This window comes from Talpa occidentalis, unplaced genomic scaffold (assembly GCF_014898055.3).
Source record: "Talpa occidentalis isolate TD23 unplaced genomic scaffold, MPIMG_talOcc4v2.1, whole genome shotgun sequence".
Taxonomy (NCBI): domain Eukaryota; kingdom Metazoa; phylum Chordata; class Mammalia; order Eulipotyphla; family Talpidae; genus Talpa; species Talpa occidentalis.
Genome location: NW_026555331.1, coordinates 79905367 through 79917490, shown reverse-complemented (window position 1 = coordinate 79917490; position 12124 = coordinate 79905367).

The window sequence follows — 12124 nt, the reverse complement described above, 5'->3', positions numbered from 1 at the left end:
TGTTTTCATTTATGCATACAAGAGCTGGCATGTAGTCCGGAGGTAGGGCTGGGTGAGAGAATTCACCAGAGACAGAGTAGGGAGCAGAAAAGGCGGACTGACTAAAATACACTGCTGAGGGGTAAAAACTTGTGCTGCAGTGGCTGCCAACAGCTACATAGGGCTGAGACTCAACCCCTTGTGCCACCAGGGAGGCTCAGTAAGGGTTTTTTTTTAATTTTTATTTTTTAAAGATTTATTTTTTTTTTATTTATACAAGTGCTTGAGTACAGTCAGAAGCGCGGGAGGGTGAGAGAATTCACCAGGGCGAGAGCAGGGAACAGAACAGGCAGACTGACGAAACACACTGCTGAGGGGAGCAGCGGTGAGACAGGAGAGGTCTGCCACACCATGTGGGATTCTCACTAGCCCACCAGGATCAAACCTGTACTGCAGAGGCTGGGGACAGCTTCACAGTGCGGTGTTCAACCACCTGCGCCACCAGGGAGACCCAATAAAGGTTTATTTTTAATGATCTTAAGGGAAAAAATTGGATAGCTTTTAATGATTTTCACCCAGACCATGTTTCTAAATAAGACTAATTAGCCACTAAACAAATACAGAACGCTTATTTTGAAATCTTTGCATTTAATTCTTTAGTCTTAACTACATTTTTACCAATACCATAAGATTTTTATCTTTCTTCCAATTTTGTAAATAAGATGGTGAGAGAGGGAAGTAGTTTCATGAGGTTGCATTTAATTCCTTCCATCTTCTTTTACTTCCTTTGACAATGTTTTAGAACTTTCAGTTGATAGATCCTTTACCTTCTTTGGTAAGTTTACTCCCAAGCACTTAATCATCTTTGATATGATTTTAAATGAAATTGTATTCTTGATTTCCTATTCCCAAATTCATAGCTTATATATATACAAATATAATAGATTTTTGTGTATTGATTTGTATTCTGTGACTTTACTACATTCTTTTGCTATTCCTAGTAGTTTTTTGGTAGTATTTTAGATTTTCTACATTAGTCATCATGCCTTCTGCAAATAGTGATAGTTTTAATTTTGCTTTCCAATTTTAATCTCTTTTCTTGCCTAAGTGTTCTGGCTAGGACTTCCATGATAGTTGAACAATGATGGTTAAAGTGAACATCATTGTCTCATTCTTAATCTTAGGCAAAATGCTGTCAGTTTTCACCATTGATTGTGATATAGCTTGTGGGTTTGTCATTATGGTCTTTATTACATTGAGATAAGTTATTTTTATTTCCATTTTATCATAAATGGTTGTTGATTTATGTCCAATGCTTTTCAGCATCTATGATTTTTGTCTTTTCTTGATGTAGTGAATGACAGTGACTGATTTGCATATTTGAAGTATCCTTGTATCCCTAGAATATATCCTCCTGGTCTGATAGATGATGCTTTTAAGATATGCTGGATTTGATTCATGAAGGTTTTGTTAAGGATTTGCATCTATGTTCAGTAAGGATATTAGACTATTGTTTCCTTTTTTTTTGGTACTCGTTGGTTTAGGGAACAAGGTAATGGTGACCTAATTAATTGTTTGGGAAATCTTCCTCTTTAATTTTTTTTGTAAAGTTTGATGAAGATAGGTGTTAGATTTTCTGAAAGATTCGTAGAATTCACTGATAATGCCATTGGGTCACGAACTTTTCTCAAGAAAACTTGGATATGCTTCAACAGCTGTGTATGTTCTAGGTCTACTCAAACTACTTTGACTGTCCTTTGTAAAAAAATTCTCTGCTTTTAGGGCCTCCCTTGGTGGTGCAGCGGTTGAGCACTGCAGGGCTGCCCGCAGCCTCTGCAGTGCTGGTTCGATCCCCAGCGGCCGCAAGAGTCCCACATGGTGCGACAGACCTGTCCTGCCACACCCGCTGCTCCCTTCAGCAGTGTATTTCATCAGTCTGCCTGTTCTGTTCCCCGTTCTGACTCTGGTGAGTTCTCTCACCCTCCTGCACTTCTGACTATACCCAGTGCTTGTATAAATAAATAAATAAATCCTTAAAAAAATTCTCTGCTTTTAAAATGCTTTTCTATATTAGAGAGGGTAGACTTTTTCTCTACTATGTTGCAAATATTTTCTAGTGGTTCTTCATTTGCCATTGACTTAAATTTTTGGCCATAAAATTCTTTTTCATTTTTATAAAATAATATGTATCTATTTTTTTCTCTTGAACTTTAATGTACTTAAAAACTTACTCCCTTACACAGGAGAGACAAGCAAAAGATTTCTGTAAAGAGTCAGATAACAAATGATTTAGATGTTGCAGAGCATAATGTCTCTGCTGTGATTACTCTCACCTCTGCCATCTCAGCTCAAAAAAAAGACATAAACCATAATTACTGAACAGACAGGGCTATGTTCCAGGAGTGATAGGGACAGATATTCTATTAAAAATTGTTCTAAAGGAAGACTTTCCTTTTAAATCAATTTCTGTTAATTATATTTTTAGATGAAATAATATGCTTGTATTAGATTTTATATTTTGTTAATGTTTTATAATTTTCTCAAAAAATATGCAGAAAGTCAAATCAGCTATACTACTTATACTTATTGTAGGAGGAAGACCATAAATTCAAGCTCAGCATATTGTTTCAGTAATTTATTAGTGAATAAGACTGTTTTTCTCATAAGTTGTAGAAACTACACATTAGGTGCCATATTTCTATTAATTTTCAGTGGCAGGATCTACGGTGGCTCTACCACTTGGGACCTCTGCACCTGTGTGTACGGCATCTCTATGCATCTGTGTGTGTGACAGATTTGGATAAAGCAGTCCTGCATGACTGTCTAAGACAACGGCCCCTATCATGGGGTAGCCTGGGATGCCTAGGTAGCCACTGACTGATTGTGAGGCCATGGTCTGAGGTGGTCTGGGTGTAGCTCAGAATTTACGCCAAGTACCTGCACGGGGAGCTCATCCTGTGTACATGGCCAGCATGTCCCCTACAGGAGGGGACGTTGATTACCCTTTGTCTCCCGTGGACCCTCTCCTTCTGCCATTGTCACATAATTAATCATGCTTGTTTATTCCTGCTAATAAATAACAAGTGGGCTGCTCACCAAGCAGCAGTCTTGCCTTGCAAACCTGATCCACAACTTGCCCCTCAGCGTGTCCCTGGGTACATGCTGGCTCATACCCAACTTAACAGGAAAGGACAGTGAAAGAGGAAACCAGTCTACTACCCCCATTCACTAAATCAGTGACCACACAGAAGTCAATAACCTCTCTATGCCTGATCCTAATCTCTACATGTGCAATATGATAACACCAAAGTCAACATTTTGTCACAGTACTGGATGAATTGAGCCTAAAGGATTTAAAATTTGCCTGAGAAAGAGCAGTAGCTGTGAGGGACAGGAGGCTGTATTTCTGGGCAGGCTGACGGTAAAATCCCAGGCAGAGGAAGCTGATAGGGGAAGGATGTGGGTGGGCATGACCTGAAGCTGATTTTTGTGAAGGTGATCCTGGCAATTGTAATGCTGTGGTCCCAGACAGCACAGTAGTACATGGCCTCATCTTCCTTTTCTAAGAAATTAATTATCAAGTTTGAAGTGGAAGTACTGGGGTCTTTACTTGCTTCAAGTTTGGTTCTCCCATTTATTTCCTTCTGAACAGGTTTTGCTGATGAGACGACATATGTTAGATGTTCTATATTCTGGTCAGGTCTCTGTCGGTACCAGTGTATATATTCATTATTAAATTTATTGGAGGTCACCTTACAAGGTATGTGAGCAGTCTTACTTACTGTCTTCAAAATTGACATTTTAGGTTGTTCCAACTTTAACTGACCAACACCAACTGCAAACAAAAAAGTGATATCCATATGAACAAATGATAATATAAAGAAGCACCAATAGAGCTTTTTTCCCCAGTGTCTCCAGTAGACTTAAATTATGGGGGCAACTCACAAACCCAGAGGGAAGAGAAGATGACAGCTTCCAGAAGAGGCATCCTGTTGGCTGGCTGGCTGGCTCCCAAGACAAGGTAAGAAAGTGAGGTCCCTGTGAGCAGGAGGTCTCAGGGTGGGTTGGTCTGGTGGCTAAGATAGTTTATTGGGCTTCTTCAAGATCTGCTACAGATGTGAGTAGCTCTGTGGCTTCCTCAGCTCTATGGTGCTAGCACATCTAGTAAGAGTGCAAAAGATCTGGGGAGAAATCCTGGTATGAAATCATATATTTTGGTATATTGGAGAGATGTTTCTTATATGCATTCACGTGTTCCCCCTCAAATTCCACATTGAGAGATCATGTTCCAAACATATGAAGATATACCTGCTGTGTATTTTTTTAAGATTTATTTATTTATGCATACAAGAACTGGGGTGCAGGCCATATGTGCAGAGGATGAGATGATTCACCAGAGACAGAGTGGGGAGCAGAACAGGCAGACCAACTGAAATACACTGCTGAGGGGAGCAGCGGGTGAGACAGGAGAGGTCTGCTGCACCATGTGGGTAGCTCCCTGGGCCAGCCAGGGATTGAACTTGTGCTGCAGAGGTTGCAGATAACTGCTACCTTTAAACCTTTAATCCTTTGCACCACCAGGAAGACCCACCTGCTTTGTTTAGTCACTCTTTATCTTTCTGAAATTGACAGTGATAAAGGACTTCATAAAAATCTTTGCTTTTTCTAAAGTAAAACAAAAGAAATTCAGATACTGTAATACCAATTAATGTTTTTTGATGTGCTACATGCATCGTGGTGTTTTAAGTTTTTAAAATAAATGTGATATTAAACACAGGTTATGACTGAGAATCAAAATTCATTTATACTATGAGTAATTTCAAGAAGGGAAAGGACTGCACTGCTGAAGGGTCTATGAGAAAGAGCAAAATGTGGAATGAGCTTCACACCCTGAATCTTGGAGCTGTCCTTGACATGCAGGAGTATTTTCCAAGCACAGTGTGTTCAGCATGTAACGATAACTTTAAAGTGCCTATAGCATCTAATACCCACTGAGGACTTGGAACTTGTCAGACATTTTTCTAAATGTTTTCTTACTTTATTTCTTCTCACCACAGTCTTACAAGATAGTAGTTATGATAATATCCACTTGAGGAGTGAGGAGAGTGGAAAAGAGGAATCTCTCATTCAAAGATATAGTGTTGGGAAATATGAACATTCAGATTAGTAACAGTTGCTACTCATTAGAGAAAATCTGATTAAAATGAGGAACTACGACAATAAAGGCTCCCATCATTCACTTTTACATTATTTACTTTATTTTCCTCTACATATTTAGCAGTAGACACAATAGAAGTTCTTGTACTTTACATGGAAGTGTGAATTGTGAAAAGAAGGTATGCATATTTGGCTTTATATTCTCTTCTTTTCTAATAGTTAAGTTTTCATTGTGAGCAATATTGCAGGTTTTTACATTCAATCTATTTGAATATTATTTTTAGTGACAAAAATTAAATATCTTATAATGACAAAAATAAAATGTCACTTAGCCTGCTGCTTTTGAAACTTTTTAAATCTCATTTTCCCCTATGTACCTAATGTAGATAGGTATATATTTTAGAGGTATTCACTTACATTAACACATTACATGAGGAATGCAGGAAACACTCAGGCATTAGAACTTGGTGTATCTTGAGTCCACAATGATGTCTTTAGGTCTTATTTCTACTATTATGAGACAAATGAATATTACTTGATTACATAGTATTGCAATCAAATCATAGTATCACATTTAGTATCTCAATATCCCATTTAGGAAAATATGAAAAGTTAATGAAAGTTCACAGTAACAAAAACATCTACTTTCAGGAACAATCATGCTTAAAATTTTGGAGATTCCCTTCCTCCTAAATTCTTCTATGAAGGCAGCTTTTATATTTTAAAAGATTTCATGTGCTCATTAATTTTTATTTCTACTGTACTGTGACTATTATGCAGAAATGTGCTATTAGACTGGGAAGGAGGTGGGTTGGCAGTGGGGGAGGGAAGTCACATGGTGAAACATGGTAGATTCTTGGGGCACATGTGGGTGGGCATGTGTAAAAATAGACACTGTAGTGTTTCAACCTAAAACCCCCCAACAGACACAGTGATGTAAACACTTTACCTCAATAAACATAATTTAAAAATAAAATGAAATGAAATTCTATGCTTTCTACTCAAAAAGATTTATTAATAAAACTCTGAAAACATTGTTCTGAGTGACTGCATCGCTGTGCCATTTGAATGCAAGACAGTCCAGCTGTCTCTTTCCCTGCCATCCACCACTTTCTAGCACCTACAGAGCTGATGTGGAGTTCTCCTCTGAGATCTGAAATGGGGTGCTTCACTGTGGCTTCCTCATCACTGCTTTGTGAGGCTCTTAGAGTGCTGCAGGAGATCCAGGTAAAGAAGGGAACAAAGATAGGGGAAATCTCATCTGTGCCTTCCTGTCTGAAAAGGACTCATGCACAGAAAGATTTTTTGTGTTCTTCTCAGGTCCTGTTCTCTACACTATTTTCATTTCTTTAGGTAACCACTCAGGCCCCATGTAGTTTTATGAAAGCAGTCATGGCCCACCCTGTCTGGATATGATGGTCAGGATACATGGAGTGGCTAGGGGCACAGAAGGTTGGAAGTTTGAGTAGGAGGAAAAAAGTTGACAGGCTGATTCCATGTCAGTCTTCCCTTTGAATTTCCTTTCTTCCAGTGGCCTCCCTGAATTGAGAATAGAACCAGGCCAACCAGGCCCTTCTTTGAGTGAATGAGGGATTTGAATATGCTGCCTTGAGCTTGGAAACTGTCAAATAAATAAGGGTCATGTGCCATTCTCACTGGTGTAAGATGGTATCTCATGGTAGTTTTGATTTGCATTTCCCTGATTACAAGTGATGTTGAACATTTTTTCATATGTCTGTTGGCCATTTGCATTTCCTCTTCAGAGAAGTTTCTTTTTAGCTCTTCTGCCCATTTTTTGACTGGATTATTTTCTTTGTTGTTGCTGAGTCTCAGCACTATTTACAATAGCTAAGCTTTGGAAACAGCCCAAATGCCCAAAAATAGATGACTGGATCAAGAAGATGTGGTACATATATACCCATATATACCATGGAATATTACTCAGCATTCAAAAAAGATAAACACATGCAATTTGCAGCAACATGGATGGCGCTGGAAGGGATCATGCTCAGCGAAATAAGCCAGAAAGAAAAAGAAAAATACCGGATGGTCTCACTCATAGCAGGAATCTAGAAAACTTAAATAAGGGACCAGGAAAATGAATAACTATAAGAAAGTGAAAATCAAAATCAACAAAAAACTATGAACCAGAGACACTTTTTTGGGGAGTAGGGGCGGGAGGGGAGGGATTGGGGTCAGAATGGGGGGTTTGCAATTGTATGGGGGAATATAAAAAATAAAATTTATTATTTAAAAAAATAAAAAATAAATAAAGTTTGCTGAGAAACAGAAAAAAAAAATAAGGGTCATGTGCAGCACAGATGCAAATTGTTATCAGTGTTCTTCTATGAGGTGACTAGTGGTAATACATAAACAGATTCAGGGATTAAAGGACAGTCTTCATTTCACACACTAATTCAGAGGTGACTTCGTAAAACAATAGAAATTTTATTATTTTATGTTTTGGAAAACAAAATGATTTTCATTTCCTGTTCTGTGAATACTCCAGTCCTGGTGACAGGATTCACTATGAAATAATAGAGGTTAGTTCTTTTGTCTCCCTGTGGTAGAAGCAATGCACAGCACTTTCTGTTTTCCTCATAGCAAGAGGGTGGTCTCTGCATCCAAGTGACCTGTGTCCAACCCAGCACTGTGAAATACCCGCTGTGTGATGGGGAAAAGTCCACAAGTCCCTGAGATACATAGTGACACTTCCCTGTGAGTAAAAGGGCTTAATGAACGCAGAAGAGGCTTCTTAGTTTATTATGAGGGTTAAAGGGGTTAGTATGTGCAGAGATGAAAACAGTAATTGAGAACTCTCTCACACAGTGCCTAATAGCTGTTCTTCTGTGGGGTATCTCACTCATTTATGGTTAGCACTTTGTTTGTAAGAAAAGGTATTGGATAGGATTTTGAGGTCTTCATGATATCTGAATTTGTGCTGCCATCATTTCTCATATTCTAGTAATGGAGTTTGGAATAGCTCCATTACCAGATAGTTTCTCTGCATCATGAATGGATAAATCATTCAGTACAACTAGCCTTCCCACATCTCTATAAGTAGAACCATCTCTCCTGTGGCTCAGAACTCTATTCTTCTGGCATCATTCTAGAAGGCCCTTGTGAAAACCCATCTTTCTCCTCCCCCCCCCCCAAGAAAAAGACACTTGCTCCATCCCCAATTTACTCAAGTGTTTGATTTTTTCAAATTGTAAACTAAAATCTTTCAGGACATCATCATTATAAAAAAGAAAAGCATGGACTTCTTGTTTTGAACAGTCTCTTTAACTCCATATTTAATTTCTTTATCTCTATAATGGGTAAATAACAGTTATAATGAATAGGTCTTATGAAAATAATGGATGGGTACTATATCTAGGGATCCTGGTTCCTAATGATTTACTTGGAAGTCTCTGGATGGTGATGTGATAAATTGGCTTAGACTGAGTCCACTCAATAAAAACAAAACCTTTATTCATTATGAAGTAGTGTTACTTCTGAGTTGTACTGAAAGAAAACAAAACAAAACAAAACAAAACACCGCTTTGAATAAGTAATGTGTTTGCATGTTCACGAAAGCACCTTTTATAATAGCGAAGAGTTTGATACAATCTAAATGCTCATGAAGGGCAATTGAATAAAGAAAATTTATATTTATACCTTTTAGAATACTACTCACCTTTAAAGAATATGAAGTCCTACCATTGCAACAACGTGGATTACCTTGAGAAATAAGTCCAAAAGAGAAAGACATATGCTGCATGATTTCACTTTAAGGATGTGCAGAAGGATACAAAAGAAATGAATTGACTAAATAAAATATAAATAAATAGGGTCTCCCCTAGTGGCCCAGCAGTTGAGGGCTGGCCAGTTTGATCCCCCGCCACCTGCGAGTGTCCCACATGGCTCGCAGACCTCTCCTGTCGCGCTTGCTGCTCCCCTCAGCAATGTATTTCGTCAGTCTGCCTGTACTGTTCCCCACTCTGGCTCTGGTGAATTCTCTCACCCTCCTGCACTTCTGACTATACCCAATGCCTGTATAAATAAATGAATAAATCTTAAAAAATAAATAAATAAGTGGACTATGGATCAAATTAATAGTTATCAAAGGGAAGTATGAAGGGGTTGGTAAATCTGGTAAAAGCCATCAACAGTATGTGAATTTTTTCACCTTTATTGTTAAAGCTATAGTAACATGTACAAACACTGATACGACAATGCATGTTTGAAAATTCATTTCAATAAAATCTTTACAAATTAGTTTAAAACATTCCAAATAAATATGTTGCAGAAGAAAATCTTAACACTATATTGTAAGTAGTTTTTATGCTTCAATGTAAGGAACAGACTCTTAAAAATTTAAAAGAGTTTAAACATGATCCCGGACACAATACAGCAAATTAAAGCTGATTCAGTTAGTACAAAATTCCTTTTTGCCTGAGGTCACAGAAGTTAACCAAGTAAAAGTTTTGACTTGTTTTTTGTTCATGATGAAGAAAAGTGATGAACTGAAGGGGAACCCAAGTGCCATAAGGAGGAGGGTGTCTGTGAGTTGTGGGGAAGCCCCTCAGAATCTTTCCAGAAGTTATTCATGTCTCAAACTGAGAACTGGTCCATTTCAGCAGGAAATATGTTACTCTATCTGTTAATGGTAGGGGGGATATTTTTTTTTTAATTAGCCTGAATAAAAATCTTCTGTAGAGTTTCTTGGAAATGTGCATTTTCTCACTTCATTCCAAGTTTCTGATTCATTGTGTTAGTTCTAAGCAAAACCTACACATTTTTTCAAAGCCTGCCAGGTGCCACTGATGCAGGTGCTTCAGGGACCACGCTTTAGAAAAGCTGTTCTAAGAACTAGAATCAAGAGTTCTGGTAAAAAGTTGGAGGCTACAAAGGACAAGAGACTATACTAAATTATTCTGGTTTTATGTTCTTAGGTATTGTTTGTACATTCTTATACACAGCTCAATATGACAACCACAGCCTCCTATGATTCAATCAAAATATATTGTGTCCATTAACTGGTTATTCACCAAAGTGCCCCTAAATTTTAATTGCTGAGAAAAAGTGATCTGGTAAATCTCATCCCCTTGAATGAATTAGCCAAGACTTCGTTAGGGGACTCTGGTGCATAAAAGCTTTAGCGTTACTTGTTTAAGCTGTCTCTGGGTGGAAATATCAAAGAAGGTTAATTAGAACAAAATGACCTACAGTAATCACTTTTCTCCTTCACTATATTAATAGATATGTCACTATATTAACAGAATCATGGTTGGTTGGTTATGTTGACAGAAATAGTACTCTGTTTATAAGAAAATGTATTGGATAGCATTTTGAGGTCTTTGTAATATCTGAATTTGTGCTGCCATCATTTCCCATATTCTGGAAATGGAGTTTGGAATAGCTCCATTACCAGATAGTTTCTCTGCATCATGAATGGATAAATCATTCAGTACAGCCAGCCTTCCCACATTGCTCTCCCAAACGTCTTCCCTGATAGAGTAGATACTGTCCGTCGAGGGAGCAGACTTCCCTGGCTCCCAGGCTGAAAGGACTCTTTGCCAGGTGACTTGACTAAGACCTAGGGATGGGAGATCAGTCCTTAGGAAAGTCTTATGGACCTAAGTTGGAGAACAGACATTGAACTCAGGGTTCTCTTCCTTCTGAGTACAGTGAAATTGGGGCAGGAAGTGAGGGAGGGGCTGGTTTAACCTGTATACCCGGGCTGCTCTCTGCAGACACAAGCAAGATTTTTGTGCAGGCAAAGAAAAATCTGAACCACTGTGCCTGTCCCAGGTGGCATAGTTAAAAACACCAGAATCGCTTTGTTCCAGATTTCAGAGTAAAAATCACAGCTCCTCCCTGAACCTTCACAAGCAAGGGAGGATTCAAAAGAAACATGTGATCGAAATGTATGACATTGGTATAGTATCATGTATTGCTCAGTATATCAAGTTGGTACATAGATAGGACTGGATTTATATAAAAGGGAAAATCAGCTATTCCATGAATGTGGCCTGCTGGTTAGATAGAAGACACTCAAAACTAAAGTCTATGAGAAAAAGACTCCAAAACAGTAGAGAAAATGTTTTTGCTTATTACCTGCCTGGCCATGGGTAATTCTTGCACCATGTGCCTCACTCTTCCATCTTTAGAGCAGAGATAATCCTGCCTGTATCAGAGGGCTCTTGTGAGAATAATTAGGATTTACTTAGACCAGCACTAGGGTCTTAGGCAGCACTCTGCAGTGTTTGTGTTCATTAGAATGTTAAACACTGGTTATGCAAATTACACAATCTAAAATTATTAAATGGAATCACTTCTAAAGGTAAAACTTATTTAATGTGCCACTGTGAGGAACAAATGACCCAGAGCACGTCCAAGTGGCTTCTTGCTGTGGTGGGAAAGTGCTGGGTGAAGAGATATATTTAACCTTCCTCCTACCTCACATGTGCACCTGGACATGCCATGGTCTGGTACAAGGGGATTCGGAGGACACCGGAGCTCACTCAGTCGATGGAGGAGCTGGGGTGTCAGTGGGGTACATTGAGTGCTCCTTCAGCAGACCTTTTCTGCCTGAGACTCTCAGTCCAAAGGTTCAGCACCCCTTAAACGAGTAGCTGCACATGATGGAGTACTCACCTTTCAGAATCACGGGGTTCTGCATACCATTGAAAACAAGCAGCGCGGGGCCGTCCTGGTAGTGCCAGAGTGCATATATGAGGAGATAATGTAGAGGCACCCACAAGTTCTTAAGAAATTCTCATTGGCTCCATGGAAGATGTAAAACAAACAAACAAAAAAACCAAACACACACACAAAACCCTACTGGTTTTATTTTTCATATTTGATAAAAATTATTAATAATGAGTTGCAAAATATGGGTTCTGAGTTCAGAGACACAGAGCTTTAAAGTGACAATTACTCTGGACCTCCACAAGTAACTTAGTCTCTTTAGTCTTGTAAATCGTGTACTAGCACCGACCCT